At 38.5% G+C, this 27,974-nt stretch overlaps 1 pseudogene; it reads left to right on the top strand.

The window, feature by feature from the left end:
• The first annotated feature begins 7 nt into the window (after positions 1-7).
• On the top strand, positions 8-26,351 carry LOC127454946 (intron Large complex component GCFC2-like; annotated as a pseudogene).
• The last annotated feature ends 1,623 nt before the right edge of the window (positions 26,352-27,974 follow it).

Below are 27,974 nucleotides of genomic sequence, written 5' to 3'. Positions count from 1 at the left end.
CCGCGTGATGAGCTCCGGCCCTCTATTGGAGCGTATGGCCTCATTACGTTTGGCGGCTCTGATGATGGGGATGATGCTGAACTCACAGCTTCAGGCAAGTGGTCCACGGAGGATGTTGCCACCCCTTCCCCCAGCGAGGGTGAAGAACGTGCACATGCCATGGACAAGGAACTTCTCTGCATCCTCGCGAGGGCGGTTGAAGTGCGCTGTCTTGAGTAGTCCCCTCCAGAAGAGCCAGAAAAGTCTCGCCTGTCGTCAGCAGACCGCTATCCGGAGGAGCGCACCATTCTTCCCTTGAGGTCCACGCGGAGCTCACAAAGACCTGGCATCCGCCCTACTCTTCACGCACTCAGGTCGGAGGTGCTGCTGTCCTCAAAAAAGTGAGATGAGGAAAAAGGCTGCTCAAAGCTTCCCCCGGTGGAACAGGCATTCGCAGCTCACCTCTGCCATAATACTGCCATGGGATGGAAATCCTGCCAACCCCTCCAAGCCATGCTGACTGACGTCCAAACTGACCGGAAGAGCTTATTCAGCAGCAGGCGAAGCTGGTTCAGCACTCTACAGCATGTCGGTGCTCCAGGTTTTTCAAGCTAAGCTCCTCATACAAATGGATGAGCAAGGCCCCAGTCCAGAGCTGTTCAAAGAGCTCCGCACCGCTACAGATTTGGTGCTGCGAGCCACGAAAGCTACCGCTCAGGCCATCAGCAAAGCATGTTTAGCTAACTCTCACAGAGATGCATGACTAGAGAAAGCCACCCTCTTCGACACCCCGGTGTTGCCCGACGGTCTCTTTGGCAATGCCGTAGAAGGCTTTTCAGAGCGCTTCATTGCGGCGCAAAAGCAGTCTCAAGTGATGTAACACATTCTGCCAAAGAGAAGTAGCACTTCCCCTTTCCTGGCATGCTCCCGATCTAATTCCGGTCAGTGCCCAGCAAAGAATCCATCTCTCGCTGCCCTAGCATAGCCGAAAGCTACTAATGAGCTGTCTGTGAAGCCACGCAAACCGTGGCCCAAGCGTAAGCACTTGCCGTCTCAGCGCGAAAAAACGCACAGACATAAAAACCCCGGCCGGGCAGCAGAAACATTCCTGACATGCCCAGCCCCGTGCAGAGGAGTCCAGATCTCGCCGTTATTCATGGCCCAGAGCCAAAGAAGGCTCAATTCAAGGCACACAGTGTTTCTCCCCTCTTTCCCAGTACTGTTCATTGGGAATGGGACCCCATGATGTCAAACAAAGAGGCACTGAGTTTGAAGGAAGGCCTTAAAATACATCCACAGGTACACCTCCAATTCAGTACACCTCCTATCAGAAACTAATTGGCTAACTGTCTAAAGGCTTGACATCATTTTCTGGAATTTTCCAAGCTGCTAAAAGGGACAGTTAACTTAGTGTATGTAAACTTCTGACACACTGGAATTGTGATGTAGTCAATTAAAAGTGAAACAATCTGTCTGTAAACAATTTTTGGAAAAATTACTCATGTCATGCACAAAGAAGATGTCCTAAACGACTTGCCAAAACTATAGTGTATGTAAACTTCTGACTTCAACTGTACCATAAAGTCTTGGCTCACAGGCCTACACTCACTAAGCACTTTATTAGGAAGACCTGTACACCTACTTATTCATGCTATTATCTAATCAGCCAATCGTGTGGCAGCAGTGCAGTGCATAAAATCATATAGAAACAGGTCATGAGCTTCAGTTATTGTTTACATCAACCATCAGAATGGGGAAAAATTTGACCGTGGCATGATTGTTGGTACCAGACTGGCTGGTTTGAGTATCTCTGTAACTGATGTTCTCCTGGGATTTTCATGCACAACAGTCTCTAGAGTTTACTCAGAATGGTGCCAAAAACAAAAACCATTCAATGAGCAGCAGTTCTGCGGATGGAAACGCCTTGTTAATGAGAGAGGTCAACAGGGAATGGCCAGACTGGTTTGGGCTGACAGAAAGGCTATGGGAACTCAGATATCCAGTCCGTACAATTGTAGTGAGCAGAATAGCATCTCCGAATGCACAACACGTCCAACCTTGATGTGGATGGGCTACAACAGCACAAGACTATGTTGGACACTTTATTTGGACCATAGTGTTCCTAATAAAGTGCTTAGTGAGTGTATAACTCCCTTTAAAACTATGCCTGCATTAAACAGGCTATTGTTTTTTTTTTTTTTTCTGGAGAATCTTAACAGTACAACAATTGAGGCACAAAAAGATTTACGAAGCAACAAAATTGAAAAAAGGTAATGTAAAAAAAAAAAAAAAAAACTATCAAAACATTGTTTTGGCCAACAAATTTTGTAACTGAAAAACTGTAGATATATTTATGGCACGTAAAACACATGTAACAACCTGTTCTGATAAATATGTGACATGCACCAGATTGACTTTCATGAAAAACCTTTGCCTTGAGAGCACATTTAAACCTGTCTTCATAATACAGTTGACCCGTCCTTTAATGTATGCCAGTGTGGTTTGATTATATTTGCTTTTTTATCCAAGAGCTATAACAAAAATACAATTAATACTTTTTAAGGTAGAAACAAATATTCTAATTTAAAAGGGTTTTGAATTAGTTGTTTAAAACTAACATTCAAAACCTCTGCTGGAGAAAACATTCGTGCAATTGGACTAGAGATCGACCGATAATCAGATTTTCCGATATTCAATCATTTTTCTTTAATCGGATATCATTTTTGTAATATCGGATCCACCGATAACTGGCGCCATCTAGCGGGAGTTTCAGAAATTGCACGCAAGACTGCCATTGCAGCAGTGAGTGTGAGGAAACAATGACTGGGTTGTCCACAGGTGAAGTAACTTGCTTATGCGATGTATTGCTTCAATTAATACATTTTATTAAAAGTAACAGCCATTCATGCTGTAGTGAGATGTGTTACATGAATGCTTGATGTGTAGTTTAAGCGCTAAGAAACGGAGACGAACTCACGTAAAGACAAATCCTCCAAAGTCCCAAAGACGTAATATCATTTCACATTCACATGAATCAGCTCGAAGAGTCTTGGATGAGTGCATGTTGGAAATAGGACGGTTTAGTTTAATTCTCTGTTGGCTGTGTTTATGTTCCGATGTTCTGACTGTCCGTATGCCAGCGCAGCTTTTAACAAGACCCACTTGTTTAAAATTCCCTAAATTATATTAACATTTGCTATTAAATCTATGAATCACAATCTACGTGATTGCATTATCTCCGCGCCAACGTTCGAGGAAAAGTTTCGCGTAAACACAAAGTTTACGCAAAATACTCGTGTCATAATACACGTGTCTAAAATAGCTTTGTGTCTGTGGCAATGAGAGCATTGATGAGATTTGCGTGTCATTTGCTTCAAGATAAGCTGTAGATGTGCTTGCTCACTGTAAAATAAAAAATGTCAGCTCTGTCAGCAGGTGTTTCGTGAGGCAGCTGCTATAATCTAGAGATCTGACTAAACATTATAATCCGGATGTCTTTTGGGATGGACTCTGTATTCGCAGCGATATATTTATTGTTTTTCACTTTCCTGAGAATTTATACTTATTCCAGCGAACTATTTCCTTTAGCATATTAAACAACACCTAAACCTTTCAACTGTAGGTTTAGTTTTACAATGGAAGTTCACATTCATGCAATGACTCCCTTGCGGATGTTCTCCTTTTGAAATCAGAGGTTGTTAGATTATTTTGCCTATTATTATTGTGGTTGTTGTTGTAATTATTATATGAAAAACATGGTATGTGATATATTAAAATTTTGTTTAATGTTAGTTTACATTTGTATGGGGGGAAAATGAACAGAAGCATCTTTATTGTAAGTAAAAGTTTATTTCCATTGCAACATTTCAAACTGCAATGTGCTTTTCACATTGTTTAAAATGCATAAATATATATGGAATGCATTATAATATATTCCCAAATAATAATAATAATAAAATGATATCTTCATGTATATTTAGGTTTGTGTGGTATTTCTTTACATTGAAATATAAACAAATTGTGTGTTTTGAACCACTTTGATCGGAGAACCACTTTTATGGAATTACTACTCTATTGGCGCATCCAAGTGGCCTTTCTTTTGGAAGTACACTTACATAAATCATTATGGAACAAAGAGTTTTGGTCATATTGACTTCAGAATTGTGTCAGACCTTCATCAGACATGTGGCTTTGTACCAGATGTATTTTTGGGGCACTGCGCATAGTCTTGTATATATAAAAAAAAAAATTATATATATATATATATATATATAATATTTGCTGTCACTATTCAAAATATTTGAATAGCTCTATCTAATTTTTTTTATACTACAATGATACATTTTTACTCTTGAATAACACATGTCTAAGTGTCTACTTTCAAACGAGCCCAAATTTGTGTTTGTAGACCAAAGGGTTCAAGAACTGGAAGAGTTTTACTTTGGGTATGTCGTTTTCAAGCTCATGCACAAAATGAGGCCGGATGTTAAATCGTGGGAACTAATTCTTAATTCGTGGCCATGATATATATATTTGTTTTTCCCGCATGTCATGAGCAGGGCTCCGTACTTTTAACATTTACTGCTTACTGATAGTCCATAGCCTATTCCAAATCTTAGGTGCATATCTACTGCGCTTCGGGGTAAGAATATGATGATATTGATATGAAAAGGATCAATAAATTATTAACAATTTACTGCCTTTGCCTTGTTAATATGTAATCATGTAATATATATAAAAAAGTAACTAGTCCGATCAAGAGTATTTTAAAATGTAATTTAATCCAATTGCAAGTACATGATTTATGTAATCTGATTACGTAATCCAGATGACATGCAATCTGTTACTACCCAGCACTGCTGGTACATCACCGTAAACATCTCTCATTCAGAAGTTACAAATGATTTGGTCAATATATTACAAAAATACTGAGATGATCCCGTCTGTATGAATGTAAGAGCTGCTTTTAACCGAGTCATATTAGTGTTTTACATTGTAATCTGCATGGTGGTGTGAATAAAGTCTGTGCATCATGACCTTATGATGTGTTGTTTATTGACTGACATTAGTATACTATACACGTGATGAGGAGGAGGGTGGGGCCGGGCCGTGACTACGCACGCCCGGCCCCCAATTGGGCTAATCAGCCGAGGAGAGGGATAAATGCGGCGGAATGTGGCAGCTCGGGGAGAGTCACAGGCAGCTGCCATGTGTGTTTATGTTGTGTGTCTTTTTGTTTAAGTTCTTATTAAATATTATTTTGACTGATCAGCCAGTTCCTGCTTCCTCCTTTCCCAACCTTAACCTTTGTTACATTGGTGCCGAAACCCGGGAAGGAGGAGGGATGCGTTGTCGTGGAGTCCTTGCCACTGCCATCCACCCAAAGGAGCAGCCGTGGCCATCCGACAGGGGACGGAGGAGTTGCTGCCGACCGCCTGGACACAGAGGAACGGCCGCCATCCACGAGGGGAGGAGGGGCTCGCTGCCGGCTGCCTGGAGCGGTGGAGCCGCTGCCAGGTGCGGAGGAGTTCCCTACTGTCCGCCAAAATGCGGAGGGACATTCCATCCGCCAGAGGGTGGAGGAGTGATCGAGGACCAGGCGATGGCGTGTCTGTGAAACCGGCGAGCAAGTTTTTTTCTCTCTCTCTCTCTCACTGTCGCTCCTTGCCCTTTCCCTCTCCGCTCTTTTGTTTTTGTTTTGTTTTGTTAATTTCCCTCACCTCGTCCCCCTCCCCAGCCCTAGAGTGGTGGGAAAAGCCTGCCGGCAGGCGCAGCCAGAAGGGCAGTCTGGATTGCAGATTTTTCATACCCGATGGTGGTAGCGATGCGGCCTTTAAACCTTGGGATGTGAATTAATATTTAATAATTAAACGATCAGAGTCCGCTTATACAGCAGCTAGTATGTAGGTATGATTTCCACGATGTGGAATACACGGACAGAATCACTGAATGCATAAAAATGCATTAGCTATAAAATGTGGAATGTCACAGAATTTGACACAGTATTTGGGAGCAAAATTCATGTTTGAATGCACAATTAATCAAATTAAAAATTGCAATATGTCCTAGTTTGACTTATTAACCCCCAAAAGGCTGCGCTTTAAAGTATATAATCTGCATCTGCTGCATGCTTCAAAATGAATCATACATTAAAAACATGCATCATGATTAGGGCTGCACGATAATGGTTAAAATTATAGTCAAGATTATTAACCACGATTATTAATCATGATTTTTCTACCATTTGAGGATTTTTTTTATTTATTTTTTTTATTGCAGGGCTGCACGATTTGGACAAAAAAAACAAATCTTCTGTTTTGCAGCATTTCTTTTGACAAACTATATCTACAGTGTTATGTTGAGAAATTAAGTGAATTAAGATTCTATTTGCATTTGATTAAAGTTTTAATGAATTTTTGTGATTTTGATAATACAATTTAATTAAATGGTCGAATATGAAATTTAGAAAAAATTGCCATCCAATAACCACAATATGCATCATGACCTATATAAATATAAATATTACACCCATTGAGCACATAAAATGTCCTGGAAAATTGTGCCTTGAAAGAGTGGGAACCCTGGAGTCAGTAGCGGATTTAGGCATGGGCAACATGGGCAGTTGCCCAGGGCGGCATCTTGCGGGGGATCGGCACGAGGCACCTACACAGACACCCCCCGCATATGGATGTCTTTTCATATGGCTTTTTTTTTTTTTTTCTGTCAAACTAGGCATTAAAACATTAAAGCTGTAAGATTTCCAATTATATCTGAGCAGAGACAACGTAACATATATTGAAATTTGTATGTAGGCTACTTAAATGTGGTTATTCAGAGGCTTTCCCCAAAAGTTAAATAACTTAGTAGCCCTTTATTTTGTAAGAAAACAATTTTGTTTCACTTTAGAAAAAAATGGGTTTGAGCAGGGCCGGTCAACCCATTAGGTGGCATAGGCGAGCGCATGTGTCCAATCTGTGCATTCCGATAACGTGTTGTGGTGCCCCCCACGGAACATATAGACCATGTACTAAATGCCTTACTACCATACTACTCTAACTGTTTCTGTCATATCTATGTTAGGCAAAAACAGTGAGAGAAGTATGGATAGTTTGCCATTGTGAACAGGGCCATAGACTCGGGAGCACCGGGCTCAGTGAATCGGAGCGATGCCCGATGGATGCGTGAAATAATCTCTGTTTTAAGTCAGTTCTGCTCAATGAATTTGTCTCAAGTGCGGGCTGAATCATTTGAAGCACTTTGTCATGCAGTAAAACATGTTTTAGAAGACAAAAACAATGCTGAATGAAATATTTGCTTACAGTTAATTGAAACAAAACCTGCAGCTGCATTCAATCGTTTGCCAGTGATGAAGATCATGTGCGAGTGCAGTCTGTGAACCAGTAGCGGTTCTAGCTTGTATGGCGCCTTGGGCGAAACCTGCTTCAACATGCCTCCAAAGTTGTTGACGGAGTGGGGGGTGGTCTGTGTGGGTACCTCGTGCCAACAACCCCCCCACCCCCCCACCCCCGCAAGATGCCGCCCTGGACAACTGCCCATGTCGCCCATGCCTAAATCCGCCACTGCTGTGAATGACTGTCTATTGAAAGACATTTTCTAAATAAAAGAGTATCAAAATATACCAAGCCAATACCATGTGTATTGGACATGGTCCTTTGAGTTGCCTTCCATATAAATACCATGATATATTATAAAAATACCAAGGTTTTGCCATATTGTACCATCACTGTACCATGATACTGCTACAGCAGGCTTTTGAGAAAGATAACTTTAATAAACTTCATCTTGTGCTGTGTAATGTGAAAATGTGTCAATAAGTTTTTAGTCCATAGTTTCATTAATGCTACACAATATACAGTATGTAGGCTACTTCAGAAAATGTTCAAATGATGCTCCTACAATAACCAGAAATTAATGCTTTGGTGATGTTTTTGCAAAAATTAAAAAAAAAAGTAAAATCTGTGGGGAGCATGTCCCCAGAACCCTTACAACATCATGTGACAATAGACTGTGTACTTGATGGGCCCCAGACTCCCCAGTAATGATGAAAGCCTGTAAATGTCCCTGCTGTGAAACATACTGTACAATGTGCATAGATTTGCTTTCTTTCTTTCCTTTTTTATTTATTTATTTACTTATTTATTGAATATCAATATCAAACCCTTGGTTTGGTTTTCATGCACTTTACATTAAGTTTATTTCTATATATCGTGATACCAATTTATTAAGCCTACTTAAGAAGCCATAACATGTTTCTTCCCATCATTGTTTTTACTGTGTGTTGCGGGGGTGGACTGGAGGGTCTCACCTAGGGTGCCAAATGGGCTAGGACTGGCACTGGGTTTGAGGCTGGATAATTTAGGACGTTTATATAAAGAGGTTTTGCCAGGGTGATGGCATCTTTTGAGAATCGTTGAAGCGACTTTTATTATAAAATTATAAACGAGGACCCAGAAGTGAAAACTACATTATCACATAGCGTTGTTTTGACGTCTAAATTGCAAATGTTTAATAAAAAGCCACGCAGAGATTTTAGGCAAAGAAAAGATTAATCCAGCGAAGAAGGCAAGAATGAAAAGGTCGGTGGTGATGAGGATGGAAACGAAACGGAGAAGTCGACCCAATCTTGAAAAGTAGATTTGACACGAAGAGGGATTTCAAGTAGTTCAAAGCCACGCAGATCTGACTCAAGTGATGCAGAAGAGCCATCTGTATCTACACTCTCATCTAAAGACATAAAGCATTCATCAAAGAGCAAAGCACTCAGCTTTCTTGATAAATACAATGAGTATTTTACTTCACTCTTCCATATCAACTCACAGGGTAAATAGATTTGTATGTGTTTCTTAAACTTAGGGCATTTTAATGGCCCAAAACTAACACATTTCTAACATTTCCCTTGTTGTTATATGAAAGTCACATTAAAACTGACATAGGATATTTCGTCATGCCTACATCACTTATTTTTGGTACTTTTCAAATGCCTCTCATGTAGGCTACAGATTTGACTGTTTTGGTCTTGTCACAGACATTCAATATTAAACAAAACAATAAAAAAACATGATTAAAATTCCAAATATTACATGTTAAAACTATATCTAAACAAAAACGTGAAATAAACAAACCATTTCAATGTTTATAGTGTGAAAATAATTTATCAGTTTTAAAATAAAAGTGCGACATTTATGTCCCACAGGTGTGGTGTTATTTCCACCACACCAAACAATTTTGCCCCTAATAAAGTTAGTGTACTTGTTTTCCAAGTCGAAAAAAAGTGTCAGTGAAGAAGAGCATCATTTGAGATTAGTTTTTTTTCCATAACTTTCAGAAAAAAATGACACAAATCTCCTATGATGTATGTACATACACTGTTGTTAGTAGACAAATAAAAAAATTGTGAGAGTGCTAAAAATGTTTTAATGAAACTTTACTTTCTAGATGTCCTCAGTGATAAAAGTGCCTGAAGTTGAAGAAACACCCTTTTAATGAAGAAACATTTTTAACTCTTACGGCCACTGAAGGAAATTATTTTAAAATGAAATGATCAGTCAACAAAGAAGTTGTTTTCAAAGCACAGAGAAAGGAAGGGTCTCCTTTAACGTTGCCAAACTCACAAGATATGTTTGTTGTTAAATGTGTTTATGTGATGATGATCATTTTTACAATGTTAAAATAATTTGTTCTATCCCAGTTTAAAGAAATAGTTCACTCAAAAATGAAAATTCTGTATGAATTTATATCTACTGCAGAACACAACAGAGATTTTTAGAAGAATATCTCAGCTTGCAAGTGAATGGGGTCCAAAACTTTAGCTATAAAAAACACAAAGACATTATAAATGTTATCCATATGACTCCTGTGGTTTAGTTCATGTCTTCTGAAGCGATCCAATCAATTTTGGGTGAGAATAGACCAAAATCTCAATTTACATTATAAATCTTGACAGTGGTCTCCTTGGCAATCATGATTTCAAGCTCGATTACATTTCTTAGTGCCATCTAGCGTTCTGTGCATGCGTCAAGCACTAGGACGTGTAATCGAGCTTGAAAGCACAATTGTGCCTAGAGACTGCAATGGCAAGATTTACAGTGAAAAATGAGTTACATGTTGGTCTATTCTCACCCAAAATCGATTTGATCTCTTCTGAAGTTATGGATTAAACCACAGGAGTCTTATGGATTACTTTTATGTGGCCTTTTTGGACTTTCAAAGTTCTGGCCACCATTCACTTGCATTGTATGGACCTAGAGACCTGAAATATTCTTCTAAAAATCTTTGTTTGTGTTCAGCAGAAGAAAGAAAGTCACAGTAAGTCTTTAGGTCTTTATTCATTGAGTAGAGGCACTCAAGCCGCATTTCCACTAGCCGACCAAATGAGGGCGTGCTAGTGCGTGCCAGGGCCAGTTTCTCGCTGTCACTTCCGGGGCTTCATTGTGCCTCCTCAGGGCTTTCTCGGGGCCAGTGACCTTTATCTCACCGATTACCCTTGGGCCAAACGAGATGAACTGGGGATTGAGGTGGGGTCAATGTCAAAGGTGGAGTTCGCCGAACTTCCCAGGTTGTGTATCCAGCACACAAACGGTACAGGTTCGGAACAGGTCAGCCGTGATGTCAATTTGTAGGCGAACCCGTAAGTCTAAAGGCTAATTTATACTTACTGGGCGAACAGGCTTCATTTAGTTCACCTGCAAATGATGATGAAATGCAGTGACGTTTTTGTTCTGCCAAGGTGTTTGGTGAGATTTCTCCTGTTCGAGCACATCTCTGAAATTCTTGAACCAAGAGAACTCGGCTGGTCGAAGAGCGTTGATTGTTGGTTAAAACTATTCGTGTGTGTGGTTTGGACATGAGGCTTTTTATTTACAAACGCGTGTGCCAGCTGAGGAGTTGTTACCTACAGTCGAAGTCAGAAGTTTACATACACCTTAGCCAAATACATTTAAACTCAGTTTTTCACAATTCCTGACATTTAATCTTAGAAAACATTCCCTGTCTTAGGTCAGTTAGGATCACTACTTTATTTTAAGAATGTGAAATGTCAGAATAATAGCAGAGAGAATTATTTATTTAAGCTTTTATTCCTTTCATCACATTCCCAGTGGGTCAGAAGTTTACATACACCTTGTTAGTATTTGGTAGCCTTTAAATTGTTTAACTTGGGTCAAACGTTTTGGGTAGCCTTCCTCAAGCTTCTCACTATAAGTTGCTGGAATTTATCCCATTCCTCCAGACAGAACTGGTGTAACTGAGTCAGGTTTGTAGGCCTTCTTGCTCGCACATGCTTTTTCAGTTCTACCCACATATTTTCTATCGGATTGAGGTCAGGGCTTTGTGATGGCCACTCCAGTACCTTGTCTTTGTTGTCCTTAAGCCATTTTGCCACAACTTTGGAGGTATGCTTGGGGTCATTGTCCATTTGAAAGACCCATTTGTGACTGAGCTTTAACTTCCTGGCTGATGTCTTGAGATGTTGCTTCAATATATCCACATCATTTTCCTTCCTCATGATGCCATCTATTTTGTGAAGTACACCAGTCCCTCCTGCAGCAAGGCACCCCCACAACATGATGCTGCCATCCCCATGCTTCACGGTTGGGATGGTGTTCTTCGGCTTGCAAGCCTCACCCTTTTTTCTCCAAATATAACAATGGTCATTATGGCCAAACAGTTCAATTTTTGTTTCATCAGACCAGAGGACATTTCTCCAAATAGTAAGATCTTTGTCCCCATGTGCACTTGCAAACTGTAGTCTGGCTTTTTATGGCAATTTTGGAGCAGTGGCTTCTTCCTTGCTGAGCAGCCTTTCAGGTTATGTCGATACAGGACTCGTTTTACCGTGGATATAGATACTTGTCTACCCGTTTCCTCCAGCATCTTCACAAGGTCCTTTGCTGTTGTTCTGGGATTGATTTGCACTTTTCGCACCAAACTACGTTAATCTCTAGGAGACAGAATATGTCTCCTTCCTGAGCATTATGATGGCTGCGTGGTCCAGTGGTGTTTATACTTGCATACTATTGCTTGTACAGATGAATGTGGTACCTTCAGGCATTTGTAAATTGCTCCCAAGGATGAACAAGACTTGTGAAAAAAAACAATTCTGAGGTCTTGGTTGATTTCTTTTGATTTTCCTATGAATGTCAAGCAAAGAGACACTGAGTTTGAAGGTAGGCCTTAAAATACATCCACAGGTACACCTCCAGTTGACTCCAGTTAGCCTATCAGAAGCTAATTGACTAAAGCTTGACATCATTTTCTGGAATTTTCCAAGCTGCTTAAAGGCACAGTTAACTTACTGTATGTAAACTTCTGACCCACTGGAATTGTGATATAGTCAATTAAAAGTGAAACAATCTGCCTGTAAACAATTGTTGGAAAAGTTATTTGTGTCATGCACAAAGTAGATGTCTTAAACGACTTGCCAAAACTATAGTTTGCTAATATGAAATCTGTGGAGTGGTTAAAAAATGTGTTTTAATGACTTCAGCCTAAGTGTATATAAATTTCTGACTTAAACTGTAGGTTACTGTCATTAAAATGGATAACTTTGAAGCCCGTCTCTCAGATATTGTGTGGAAGCATACTTTTTGACATGATTTGCAACACAAACTCTACAAAGACATCACGGCCACAACAAATGAGTGGAGAGATTTGAGTTTTTATAAAGCAAAGAAGTGGCACAGCACTAAAAGTGGCCGTCCATGTAGAGAAAAACCTGCATTATTGGCTTTACTAGTGGCTGCAACAGTACGTTAAACACGTGACATCACCCTAAACTAACTAATTTTAAAAGACACTGCGCATAGTATAAATGGCGGCATTGTTCGCCTTAGGTGCTTTAGTTCGTCCAGGAGAAAATAGTTCAGCTTCTTTCAAAGTAGAGATGCACCAGTACCACTTTTTTCTCTTCCGATTCCGATATCTGAAATCTCAGTATCTGCCGATACCGATCCTGATGCCAGTATTGTTGTTTTTTTGCATAATCAGTTTAGAATATCTTTACATTATTGTGTGGAACTAATTGGGGGTACTCTGTAATGTGTAAAGAAACACAAACCTCTAACTACACATTATATTAATATAAATGTATAGCTTATTAAGAAAAACTTTATTGTTAACTAGTCTACTGGATAGTGTAGCAGCAAAATTAACAGCATTTCCAGTGTAAGTGTTCAGTAAAAAGTTTTTTTTTCTTTCTTTTTTCTCAGTTTTGTATTTGGATTTTAAAGGATTCAGATCTGTTTTTTGTTCAGTTTAGTTGTAAGACATCGGTTCACTTTTCATTCACAGTTATTTTTTGGAACCCATTCATCTTAAATATTATTATAATTTGTAAACTAATAATAACAATAATAAATTGTTGTTATTATTTGTATTATTATTGACTTTTAAATACAACAGTAATATATTTAAATCGTGCACTTTTTAAACCCTCACGCTTTTATTTTGACATTCTGAATTCTCCAGGAAGTCCTGTATGTGTCTGTTTGTAGGCAAGTTCACAGCAGTTTAATTCGCTTCTAATTCACATTCTGGTCAAATGCACCTCCGGTACAGTTCTAAATGCATATTATAAGTGAACCGAACTATTGAGCATCTACATCTGAGATGTTGTTCATGAGTAGCGTTCAAATATTGCGCACTGCGTGAAGGCTAAAAATAGCCACAGGTGTGTGTCAACAGAGCAGCGCCATTCACTAACTCGCCAGCATTTTATATATTTATTTATTAAACACAGCCCTTTGTGATTCACAGAGCTATCGCACGTCTTCAAGTGGCTTTGAATAAAATGCACAAGCCATATTAACTGCTTTAATGGTGTCTTTATGGTTCTTTTATGTCATATTTGGAGCTTGACAGTAACGAACATGACTAACACACAGTATCGGATTTGGATCGGGCTCGTTGGACCGATACCCGATCTGTCTAATAACGTCAGTGTCAGAGCCGATACCAATCCAGGGATCGGATCGGTGCCATCCCTATTCCAAAGTATAAACCAGGCTTAATTCACCATGGGTTCCCTTGGGATTTTCTTATGGGTTTTTATAATGGGGTTTTTCAACTTATGAGTAAAATAAGGTCTGTGGTAAACATTAATTTATGATTCGTGGATGTTTTGTTTTACAGCATAAATTACACACAGTCATACCTCAAATGTGAATTTTGAAACCGTATTGAATTATATCCTTTTTTTTTTTTAAATGCACGGCGGCTTCAAAATTCACGTTTGAGGTACGACTGTGTAATTCATTTTGCAGAACAAAACATTTCGTCAAGTAATGTTTACCACAGACCTTATTTTACCCATAAGTTCAAAAACCCCATTATAAAAACCCATAGGAAAATCCTGATGGAGTCCATGGCAAATTCTCTTAAGGGTGGGTTTTTGGGTAAGGCCGCGGAGTTATTGGCCCAATATTTGATTTTGGTCTTGCGACTCGTGGTCCGAGGCTATTGGCCCCGGCTGCCCTGTTGATAACCCTTGCTCGCACTGGCCCTATAGTGGAAAGCGGCTAATAATGTCATGGGCGTAGCTCCTAACCCATCAAATTTGTTTTATATCAGATTGATCAGTTAAGAATGATGTGGATCTCGAAGTGCAATCTGACTGTGACGCTGATGCCTCTGCTGAAGAAATACCCCCTGACAGTGATGATGGAAGCTTTTCTACCATGTCAAGTTCATCTGGTTCTTCAGTGCCACAGGCAGGTAGTAAGATCAACACCAGTATTTATCTTTCAGTTTTGCTTAGCAGTTCAGGTTCTTTGATCAACTCGAACACTGTTGACTCAAAACTCTACGTTATTTTACAAAACTAAAATACTTTAAAGATATAGTTCACCCAAAAATGAATATTGTGACATCAATTACTCACCCTCATGTTGTTCCAAGCCTGTGTGACTTTCTTTTGTGGACCACATAATGAGATATTAAGCAGAATGTTAGTTTCAAGAAATAGTTCACCTAAAAAGGAAAATTCTCTCATCATTTACTTACCCTCATGCCATCCCAGGTGTGTATGACTTTCATTCTTCTGCTGAACACAAATGAAGATTTTTAGAAGAATATTTCAGCTCTGTAGGTTCATACAATGCAAGTGAGTGGTGACCAAAAGTTTGAAGCTCCAAAATGCACAAAGGCAGCATAAAAGTAGACTCCAGTGGTTAAATTCATATCTTCAGAAGCTGTCCAGTCTATTTTGGGTGAGTACAGACTAGGGCAGGGCATTATGACGATATATATCGTGGTGACGATATAAAGTGTCAGTCGCTAGAGATTTTGCTATATTGTGTGTATCGCGATATGTAAGTATCCATGTGCGCAGCGTGGGCTTCTCTATCTTTGGGCAGGGCTTCACATGAAACTTAGAGGATTGAAGAAGCATGGACAGGATTTCTGGCATTGAAAAATTTCCTGCAGCCGCACAAGCAAATTTAATGGCCTTCATCTCACATTTGTTGCTTCAAAAGCACTAAATATTCTTCTCATCTGACACACGAATGTTTCACGTGACTGTGGCGCGCTGTCTCTGGAGCTCCGAAGTGCGCTTAATTCCAGCAGGCTTTCCGATATTTGTGCTCCACAGACAGGGGAGCTCATAGCGGGACCACTCGCACTACTCAATCATTTTTGACCCAGGAAAACCCCAAATGGAGAAAGAAATCTCCACAGAATGGGACAACTCCCAAAAAGGTCAAGGAAATAAAGAGGAGCTTGTTATTAAAATAGGTGCGACATCTGTGGTGTGGGTTCACAAAAGCCGGCACAGAGCAGAAAAATTTAATCTGCAAACTGTTTCGCAATTGTAATCTCGTAATACAAGAAATCTGTTTTACCACCTCAAAATGAAGTACGCAAAAGAATATTAAGAAAGCCAAAAGATGAACTCCGCATTAATTCGGTCATTTGATTTATTTATTTTGCAAGAAGTGATATTTATTTGATATTTATTTTCTTCAAGAAGTGTTTATTTTCATTGGATATTTTTTTTTACCTATGTTTTATTTTCTTTGTCGCATTGCTTTGAGAAGATCTGAAGTTTCTTGAGGAAAGTTTATAATAATAATAATAATAATAATAATAATGTTGGTCAACAATGTGGCATACTGTGAAATTTAGCATTTTGGTAAGGTTGATTTTTGAAAACATGTTGATTTTTATTTATTTATTTACTTTGATATTGTTTGTCTTGTTCCAAATAAAGAAGTAGTAACTTTCATTTATAAAGTATTTAATTCACTGGCGTTCCAAAAATAGGCATTACAATATGGTTATTTAATATATAAACCCATTTTTATTTATTTTCCAGAAAACTTTTACTACATTGTGATATACTGTATATCGTTATCGTGATATAAAATTACTCATATCTTGATGTAAGATTTTGGCCGTATCGCCCACCCCTGATTTCAAGCTGGATTACACTTTCTAGTGCCATCTAGCTCTCTGTGCATGTGTCAAACATTAGGAAGTGTAATTGAGCTTGAAATCATGATAAAATCATGAAAATATGTTATATTTTGGTCTGTTCTCACTCAAAATGTATCAGATCGCTTCAGAAGACATAGATTAAACCACTGGAGTTCTTCGGATTACTTTTATGCTGCCTTTATGTGCTTTTTGGAGCTTCAAAGTTTTGGTCAACATTCACTTGCATTGGACCCACAGAGCTGAGATATTCTTCTAAAAATCTTTGTGTTCTGCAGAAGAAAGAAAGTCATACACATCTGGGATGGCATGAGGGTGCGTAAATGAGAGAATTTTAATTTTCGGGTGAACTATTCCTTTCAGTCATCATTCATTTTCATTGCATCTTTTTCCTTACAATGAAAGTGAATGGTGACTGAGGCTAACATTCTGCCTAACATCTTGTGGTTTCCATGGAGGAAAGAAAGAAACTTGACAGTAAATAATTTCAGAATTTACATTTTTGGGTGAACAATCCCTTTAACTTCAGGATATCTTACATGCTACATTTTTTCTGATTTTGCAGGGAGTGAAAGAGATGAAAGTTATTTTGATAGCCAGGAGGAGGAAGACCAGCATACTTGGGAGGAACAACAGATTGGAAAAGGAGCCAAAAGACACCAAGTAAGACCCTCCATTGTGACGTAAAGTCTTAACTGATCTTAGAACCATTCAGACTAACACCATATTCTCTGTTAGACCATAAGGGAATTACTCAGCAGTACCTTTCCTTTTCATTACACACTGTAGCTGTAGTGTTTACGAAGATTTTTCCTAACCTTCTCAGAAGCAATTTCAGGCTCATGTACGACCAGTCAAACTGAAGAAAATGGACATCCCTGAAACGCTTCCACTAGTCAGCATTGATGTCATAAAGAAGATAATTTTTGTAAAGTAAGCTAAACAACTGCCTTAGTAGTTTTATGATTATTGCCAAAGGATGGAGAAGGATTTTTACATAAACCAACAGTTTTCACAGAAAATAATTTCATATAAGTTGTAAATGAATATAAATGCAGTTCAAGAAGCAACCAATGAAAACTGGTTGTTTTTAATCTCACTCCAGATTGGATTCTCTGAGGGAGATGCACAGAGCGAGAGAGGCAGAGCTGAGGCGGATGCATCTGGATGTGGAAATGGCCAAGAGCTCCTTAGAGAGTCTTGAAAACCACCCTGCAGATGAGCACCTCCGGTTCTACCGTACCATGAATGTGTTCTCAAGGAACCTACTAGAATGCTTGTCCGAGAAGGTAGGCAGTGGTCCGTATGTTCATGAGAACAGTAATATTAGTATTTATACAGTTGTTTTACCTGAAACTGTGATTTTAAGTGAATTGCATGCTTATTTTTTAGTTGTCTTTAATAAATTCAGTTGAGCTGGACATGCACAGTCTGTTCATTGACCAGGCGGAGGCGCTGTTAAATCAGAGAAGATAGGTACTACAAGCGGAATCCTCACTAATTCAAAAAAATAACATGTATGTCTAAAACCAAATACTGCCTTTTATATGGAGCCAATTTAGGGACTAAAGTATTTTGAATCAGAAAAAATATCATTTCAGTCTTAAAAATAGATACAAGTTAAATTACATTTTTCAGGAAAAACTTGATCATTGGTCTTGAGTGGGAGAGGATGGATTTGTGATGTTATCTAGTTATTAAGCCACACCCTTGTCAAAATAGGGCCAAAAATTTGTCTTTTTCTTTTTTTAAAGCATAAGAGAAATAAAACCTGAAAATAGTGTTTGCTAACTGAAACCTAAGACTTTTGAAAAGAAAATATGGAACTTTAAAAAGAAGATTTGTAACATAACTTGAGAGCTTTTTCATTTACGTTTTTGTTTTTAGATTCAAAATACTTTAGTCCTTAAATTGGCTCCATACTAGTAGTTTGATATGGTATTTGTATTACCAGTGTAGAAAAGACTTTACATCTCATGTTGACTCATATGATCACACTGATATGATTGTACAGCTCGGACTAACTCCCTGATGTGAGCTGTTCAGTGTTTGTTTTTATTATATTGTCTTTTGTGGATATATCATAGATAACACTGATTCGCACGGTAACGGTGACACAACAAGTGGTTCCAACCCAGCTCAGGAGAGGTGAGGAAGAGTTTTAAAAATGTTACTGGAATGTTCACCACTACTAAATAGTTATTTAAATACTGGATACACTAAGCTTGACATTACAAAATGATATCTAGATTGCAGCTTCAAGAAAGCTTTATAATCCATAAATTACAGTTGTTGTAGTCATAGTCGTGTTTTCATGTTGTAGCTTGCCTGACTATTCCGAAGAAGACATTTGCTCTGTATTGTCTGATTGGGAATCAATGGTTGAGCAGGAGGTGGAGCTACAAAGTAAAAGAGGTGGGAAGATTTATGAAAGCACAAATACAATCATTTTGAAACATTGGCATACAAGACGAGAAATACAAATGAGTGGGAATAGAGCGCAACAGTGCCTGCCCACCTTTTCAGCTGTCTGGGTTCCGGAAGTATTTCTCCATAAATTGTTTCCTTAGGCTTTTCATAACATCCTTCATAAAAGAGTTGTAAGCCATAAAGCAAACCAACCAGCTCCAAGGTGAACCACAACATTACAAACTTTGATTTGAAGCAAAAAAGTATTTAAAAATCGGACAAAATGACAAAGGTACGAGACTGTGTACTTACTGTCTTCCACGAGGGAATGGACTACAATCCCATGAAGCATTGCGAATGACATACTTGAATAAAAAATGATGGAAATATATAAAGCTATTGATTTTAGGTTGTTAATTATAAGTATAGAAACTATTTTTATGTTTACTGCAAAATATTCACATATGTATAAATATAAATGTAGTTTGAGGGTGTAGGGAGACCAACTCGATTGCGTCTTTCACAGTGCGTCATGGAAGTGTGTGCTTACTGCTGGACTTGTTTGGCAGGCTTTGTTGGCCACAGTTTTCTGATTGGTAGATCTTTCTCTGCTGTACCATGTTGTTCACCGGGAATGCCGCTATTAAACACAATTTTTAAACAGTGAAGTTGAAATAACACAGACTGATGCCTTGAACATAGGAATATACCATTGATGAACAACCTCGGATCTCACGGTAGGTCTGTCTTTAAAGGTTTATAAGTTATTGTTGTTCTTTGGAAAACATTTATAGGATTTTTACTTCCGGAACCAGACCATTATGCCCTTTATCACGTATTTAAAGTCCATATGAAATATGTCACTTTATCTTCAATTTAAAGGGATAGTTCACCCAAAAATGAAAATTCTCTCTTCATTTACTCACCCTCATGCCATCCCAAATGTGTATGACTTTTTTTCTTCTGCAAAACACAAACAAAGATGTTTAGAAGAATATCTCAGCTCTGTAGGTCCATACAATGCAAGTTATTGATGGCCAGAACTTTGAAGCTCCAAAAATCCCATAAATGTCACATAAAAGTAATCCATAAAGCTGGCTCTACACTAGCTGATTTTTCCAATGATTTTCAGGTGTTAGCTTCATTAACAGAATCACCGGCCAGGCAGAGGGAGACAGAGCGCCCATTAGCACCTCTCAGCAGGAGGTGTTAATCACATGACCGTCGGGACTCGCTGTTGATTTAATGGCTTCAAGCACTGAAAAAACACATCTGGGTTTTTTTTAATTTTTTATTATTATTCGGTCACTGAGAAGAACTGACAAGGTGACAAGCTAATCTGAATTTTTTTTATAACACTCATCAGCAAATCACAAACGCTGATTAAAATCCATAATGATACTTTCATTCTGCAGAAATAGTGCAAAAGCAACTAATGACGTATAAAAATAACATTGACAGACATTTTACAGTTTTGGTGCATTTTAAAATATAACCTTGTGAAAGCCAACCGATCCATGAAGAAAATGCAACATTGTAACTATTTTAGCCCCTGTTTTGGAACAATCAATCAAGCCACAGGTCTGAAAACACCCCAGATCACTCTATTGCAATTGCAGTTTTACTTATGTTATTTTTGCAGAGAGAGAGAGAGTTGCGGTGAGTCGTTATGTGTCACCCCTCCACCATTTTTAACTGGCAAGTGTGTCATACCTCTGACTGAAGAGAGTACAATCTCTGCAAAACAGTCTGCATGTGTGACACCCTCGGCCAAAACAAGTTGTTTAGAGTCTGCCAGTGTAGAGCCAGCTTAAGACTCCAGTGATTTAATCCATATCTTCTGAAGTGATATGATAGGTGTGGATGAGAAATGAATTCACATTTTGAAAGTGAAAGTGGAGATTTATAGTAAAAAAAAAAAGGACTTAAATATTGATCTGTTTCTTATCATATCGCTTCAGAAGACATTAAACCACTGAAGTCGTGTGGATTACTTTTATGCTGCTTTTATGTGATTTTTTTTTATTTTTTTTTTAGCTTAAATGTCTGGTCACCATTCACTTGCATTGTATGGACCAACAGAGCTGAAATATTCTATAAATCTTCCTTTGTGTTCAGCAGAAGAAAGAAAGTCATACACATCTGGGATGGCAGGAGGGTGAGTAAATGATGAGAGAATTTTCATTTTGGGGTGAACTATCCCTTTAAATTATTATATTTCATTCTACAGCTGACCTGCTAAAAAAAGCACAAGAAATATTTGCAGACGTTCAGACAGATTTCTGGGATGTGAAGAAAATCCTCTCCAGATTTAATGAGTGGCGTGACTCCTTTCCAGAGTCCTACAATTATGCCTATATTGGACCTTGCCTTCCAAAACTTCTGGCTTCTCTGATTCGACACCAGCTCATTGGCTGGAATCCTCATAAGGTGTAGTTTTCATGTCCACAAGTAAAGATTAAATCACAATTAAGTGTAGGGCATTTTGAGATGGTTCGTGATAGTATTTTGCTGTTTTTATGTTATAGTTTATGTATAGAGATTTAACTATAAATATATGTACTAATTCACCACTTTAATGTACATACAGACACATTGACTGGGACACATATTGTGCTTTAAAAACAAAAAGGCTGAAGCAATTATGATCAGTGGAGGATCAATCCATTTAATTCCACTTATAAATGTTCATTGCTTCTCCATTCATTGTTTCTCATTAAAACCAAATGTAGTGCTTGATATGATTCTGATTAGAGATACATGTTTTTGTCCTCTAGGATGAAGGTGAAGACTTTGAGGCATTACCGTGGTATTCTGCCGTTGAGAGATTCTGTCATGGTCAGGGTTATGAGGAATCAGAGATCACGGATAATAAGACACTGCCCGCCATAATCGAGAAGACAATCCTCTCTAAAAGTTCAAGGTGAATCTCATTTGCAAATATTTGAGCTAATGGGTTTATATTGGCCATTAGATACATGTATAATATTGCATCTTGGAATTGAACATTCTGCACAATAATTAAATATCCCGCTTTAGCTTGATTTAAGTATTTCAGAATGTCTTATGGTTTTCTGTTTGCTGTTAGTTCAGTGTTCCTTGAGCTAATTATTGCATTAAAATGTTGCTTGATGTTTTGGGTAGGTTTTGTGGATCTGGTTTGGGATCCTCTGTCAACACAGCAGTCACATACACTCACAACACTGTGCAAGAGAATACAGGATGATTATTCTGTATTTGATAGGGAACAAAGCAAGCCTGTCAAGGTATAGTTGTACTGCACAATATCCCAATTTAAATACTTTGTTTTAAGGATAGTAAATACAATCAAATTGTGATTTCATCCCTTAGACCTTTGTTGATGCAGTTATTCAGAGATTGAGGTGTGCAGTAGACAACAATGTATTTGTCCCGTTTTTCCCTAAAAAGTAAGTGTTGCCATTTGTTTTAATTATATTTTGGAAAACTTTTAAAGCTGTGTGTTTTATAAGATCATTGTTAATGCAGTCAAGTGTTAATTTGCCTGAACAATTAGTTGTGGAACAAGTTTTCAGGATTTAATGGGAAAATATTGTATTTTTCATTTGCGTTAGGTTTTTAGATGACAAGAGGTCACCACAATTCCAGTTTCAGAACAAACAGTTTTGGTCAGCTGTAAAGGTATGACATTTAAATTTCGGTCGTACAGTATCAGTGCGTAACATGTCACCATTTACATTCCTTTTCTGTTAAAGATACACCGATCAGCCACAACATTAAAACCTAATATTGTGTAGGTCCCCCTCGTGCCACCAAAACAGCGCCAACCCACATCTCATCACCACAGTTGTACAGAGTGGTTATCTGAGTTACCATAGACTTTGTTAGTTCGAACCAGTCTGGCCATTCTCTGTTGACCTCTCTCATCAACAAGGCGTTTCCATCCGCACTGGATGTTTTTTTGTTTTTGGCACCATTCTGAGTAAATTCTAGAAACTGTTGTGCGTGAAAATCCCAGGAAATTAGCAGTTACAGAAATACACAAACCAGCCCATCTGGCACCAACAATCATGCCGCACTACAAATCACTGATATCACATTTTTTTCCCCGTTCTGATGGTTGATGTGAACATTAACTGAAGCTCCTGACCCGTATCTGAATGATATTATGCACTGCACTGCTGCCACATGATTGGCTGATTAGATAATCGCATGGATGATTGTTGGTGCCAGATGGGCTGGTTTGAGTATTTCTGTATCTGCTGATCTCCTGGGATTTTCACACACAACAGTCTCTAGAATTTACTCAGAATGGTGCCAAAAACAAAAAACATCCAGTGAGCGGCAGTTCTGTGGAAATGCCTTGTTGATGAGAGAGATCAATGGAGAATGGCCAGACTGGTTCGAACTGACAAAGTCTACAGTAACTCAGATAACCCCTCTGTACAATTGTGGTGAGAAGAATGCTATTCTGAGATGTTGGTGGCACAAGGGGACCTACACAATATTAGGCAGGTGGTTTTAATGTTGTAGCTGATTAATACACATTAATGTACATTTTCTAGGTATTTCATACCAGTATTTTGGCTTGTATCTTTTTTTGACATCCTTATTGTTTTACAGTTGCTTGGTAACATATCATTATGGGATGGTTTGATTCCTGAACATTTCCTTAAAGAGCTGATTTTGGAGAAACTTCTCGCCTGTTACTTGATGATGACTGTTCTTAACGAATCCAGTCTAAAACACACCATTCACAAATGCAAAAAGGTTCATGTGCTTTTAATGCAGTCTATTTCAAATGAATCTCTTGGTCATAATTTGTTGTTTTTTAAGGTTGTTCATTGTCAAAATAAGTTTCTTTTTAAAAAGGTTGCAGATTACTTCCCAAAGTCATGGTTTATAGATGTGAACATGGGATCTTCACTCCCTTAGCTGCAGAACTTTAACAGACTTCTTCTACAGACTGCTCAAGCCATTGTGAAGGACAGCAGTGACTCCCACAGCACACGTTAATGTAAAACATGCTTACCTTTTAAATAATTTATAAACTGTCTTTGGAATTACATAAACTTCCTTTCACAATATATTTCTGGTACAAAATAATATATAATGCCTGAAAAAAGTTGTAATGCCTGTTTGCATTCCCATTCATCCCAGTGGTAGCTTCTTGGCTGGCTCATACAGACCCAGAAGTATGTGAATTGAATTCTGCCATCTTTGTTAATGGGCACTCCCGTTCTGCACAGCAGACATGGGAAAAGTCCATTACACGCTTTAAAGATTCACTCTCAAAAAATATATGTAAATCCACTATAATATAATTAAAGGAATATTCAGGGTTCAATACAAGTTTAGCTCAATCGACAAAATTTGTGGCATAATTTGAAAAATAAAATTGGCTATAACTAGGGTTTTCAGATTCCTGCTTGTGGAAAACGGGACAGCCCCCTCTCAGCAAAAATTAAATTGCTGTATCCTTACCTAGGCGCAGATCAATGTGAAGTATAGGGTGCATCCACATCTGTAACTGTTGTCACCTTGTACTTTTCACTGGCAGCGATTTTTGTCAGTGTGCGCTTGTCTTTCAAAAGTCGAGATTAATCCGGTGTCCATGCTGCATTCATTAATGAGAACACAAGCTCCACAGATGCAGATGTCCCTGGAAGGCATAAAACAAACTCCACAACCTTGGCAAAGACTCCGAAGTTGATGGTCTTGCTCTCAGCTCACGAAAAACGTCTGTCCATCTCTCAGACACGGCCGTCTTGTTCATGTTCCACTCAGTGATGCGACGAGTGACAATGTTTTTCGCGCAAGCCCACTCATCAGAGAGCGTGGGATTCTGGAGTAGAAGTGTTCGAGGCTGCTCTGAATGTCTTTCCACTCTGGGATGTCTCTCAGTCGGGCCCACTCAAGTTTTTCTCTCTTCTCCAATGAGCAGCTCCAATTTTGGAGGTAATCCACCAATGCTGAATAAAAGTTTCTCACTGCACAAAAGAAATCATCTGCTCGAATGTCACCAGCTTCAACCAGGGCATCCATCTACTTTTTAATGTCAGAGGGTATGAATGATTCCTCCAGCCTGGCCTGCAAGACTTTTCTCATGTCATGAATGTGCAAAACTATGGCCTTGCACAACAGAATGAGAAGCAAAAAGTCCTTCAATTGCGTGCACCTTATCAGATTCAGAACTTTGCTTCACAAAAAAATTGCTAACATGGTGTGTCACACTTACTTTTTGCAGCATCCACATGCTTTTTTGTATGAACATGCTGCGCGATGTCAGTGCGGACTCCATGAGTGTTAGAAATGCAAGCTCCTTTTTGAAGATCCTTATTAAACATGCACGCTTCCTTGACATTTTTCCAGCCGCAATTTCATTTGTGTGCTCTTTAAAACTGACTCTTCAATCAGTTCAATAACTGGACATCTATTGATAGGGAATTGTGATTGGATAGTTTAATCCAATCATGTACTTCAGATAACCCGGTGTGATTTTATTGGTTTTACAAACCGTATCCTTGAATAACTTTGATTAGAATACTGACGTGACTGAGAAAGGCATGCATAGGCAATAGAGAAATTTTAGGAGAGGGGAAATACGGGACAAAACACGATTTTTTTCAGAAAAAGTCGGGATACTATAAAAGTGCTTAAATATGGGACTGTCCTGGGAAAAACGGGACGTCTGGCCACCCTAGCTATAACTTTACACAGAAAAGTGATTTTTATCACACTAAAATCATGTTAATACATATTGTTTAGGTCTTGTGGCTATACTGTTGAAACAGTGAGTATTTTAATATTTACAGATTGGCCCCATTCACTTCCTTTGTAAGTGCCTCAGTGGAACCCAGATGTGTGCTTTTTTTAAGGATAAGGAGGTGCAAGTCAAAATTAACTTTCATGGTAATCATTATTATGCCACAAATGCTGTTGATTGAGCTTAACTTGTATTGAACCCAGAATATTCCTTTTAAAAATAATTTTGTTAGAATACACAGCTACTTTAAATGGCCATCAATGGAGAAAAATGCTTTATTTGGAAACATAAAGGTGTAATTACATTATCTACCAGCAGATGCTAACTTTCAGAAGCTAACCAGCCAAACCCTGACCTCTGGTATTGAACTGATAATGATAATGTAATTACATTTAAATTAGCCCTAATATTATTCTATTCTTTGTTTTTAACTTACAGAGCACTTTTATCTGATGTGCTGTTTGTCCTCCAGAACATCAAGGCACATGACAGTATTCAGACAATAACAGAAAAATACCATTGTGAGGATCTTTTATATGTTCTCCAATAGCAATCATCTTGTGTTGTCAACAGTGAACATGTTTTTGTATTCTTTGTTTCCTAAATTGCTTTGATTTGTGTACGTATTATGAATAAAATGTATTTTTGTCCATATGGATTTAGTTTGCTTTTACCTTGGGTGGTTGGAAGTTGGAAATGTTATTTATTTCTGTCAAAGATATGAAATATGAAAATGTAAAATATTTTACTCTTCCACAACATTTCATAAAATGATATATGGTGCTCATTGTATGCTGTTTATGCATGCCACATAGATTAAGGTCTCATTTCTAAGGGACATATATCCCAGGACCTGTTTCCTGGACTTTGAAAAGCCTCGTCTTGGATCAAGAGTTATTGGCTTAGTCCAAGATGTACCATTCAGAGCCACCATGGACGAGTGATTTAGCATTCATAAAGTTGGTTTCTCTTTTGAGAATTCTTGTGGTGAGGTAACTGAGCCTTCCAAGAAAATACTCTCGCAGATGTTTGAAATTGAGAAGAGAAGCTATCCAGCCAGCAGTATAACTGATGTTTCCCTAACTGCAAACCTGTTACAACAATTTTGTTGATTTTATTTCTTCTTCCAACTGCTACATTAGCATCTACACATAGGTCCACTGATTCTATGATGTAATTAGTGGTGCTTGATAAAACCAGGTGCATACAGTATTTTTACGGTCCTTTGTGATTATTGCTTTTCAGACTGTACGATATGATCCCAGTGAAGTTTCGGGTAAAAGCCATGGCACACTATGCGACATTATGTGACTTGGGTCCTAATCATCCCAATTGACAGCACTGACTTAATTTAAAATCACATAGTTTTCTAAGTGTCCCCCAGTTTTCACTTGGGGGACACGAGCCAAAATCTAGAAACAAGATTATTGTAGAGACTTCAGGGTGGATTTTTTTGCCTTGGGCCAATAAGCAACCACCAAAAACACCTTGGCAACATGCTAAAAACCACTCCGATTGTGGTGGTGAGTTTTGCGTGGGCATGCACCACATACTCTTCAGAAATGTACACTCACAGAGCACTTTTTTTAGGAACCCTAAGGTTCGACGTGTTGTGCATTCTGAGATGCTATTCTGCTTACTACAATTGTACAGAGTGGTTATCTGAGTTACCGTAGCCTTTCTGTCAGCTTGAACTAGTCTGGCCATTCTCCGTTGACCTCTCTCATTAACAAGGCATTTCCGTCTGCAGAACTGCCACTCACTGGATGTTTTTTGTTTTTGGCACCATTCTGAGTAAATACTAGAGACTGTTGTGCATGAAAATCCCAGGAGAACATCAGATACAGAAATACTCAAATCAGACTGTCTGGCACCAACAATCATGCCACGGTTGAAATCACTGAGATCACATTTTTCCCCCAATCTGATGGTTGATGTGAACATTAACTGAAGCTCCTGACGCGTATCTGAATGATTTTATGCATTGCACTGCTGCCACATGATTGACTGATTAAATAATCACATGAATAAATGTACAGGTGTTCCTAATAAAGTGCTCAGTGAACGTACAAACCTGGTTCATGCATCTGTTTATTTCTCAGTAGAGACCGAAGAGATTCAGAAGTAGGTTTATTGTGTTTTGTTGCTTGTTTTTGTGGATGACTCATGACATCATGATCTCTAAACCAAACACTGGCATTTTATTGAATAGATCCTCAGAGACAACTTGCATATCCATGATGCCTTTCTATCAGACCAATCCAACTAGACATTCACAAACGACAAGAATTTAGCAGCCACTTGTAGCATGTTTATACGCAGCAGTAAAGATCCTCATTCTCTAACACACAACTTTTAGCCTTCTTGAAAAGCGGAAGTTACACAATAAGGT

Source organism: Myxocyprinus asiaticus, chromosome 17 (assembly GCF_019703515.2).
Source record: "Myxocyprinus asiaticus isolate MX2 ecotype Aquarium Trade chromosome 17, UBuf_Myxa_2, whole genome shotgun sequence".
Taxonomy (NCBI): domain Eukaryota; kingdom Metazoa; phylum Chordata; class Actinopteri; order Cypriniformes; family Catostomidae; genus Myxocyprinus; species Myxocyprinus asiaticus.
The sequence above is the reverse complement of the archived record's forward strand: the minus strand, read 5'-3'. Positions and strand labels throughout refer to the sequence as shown.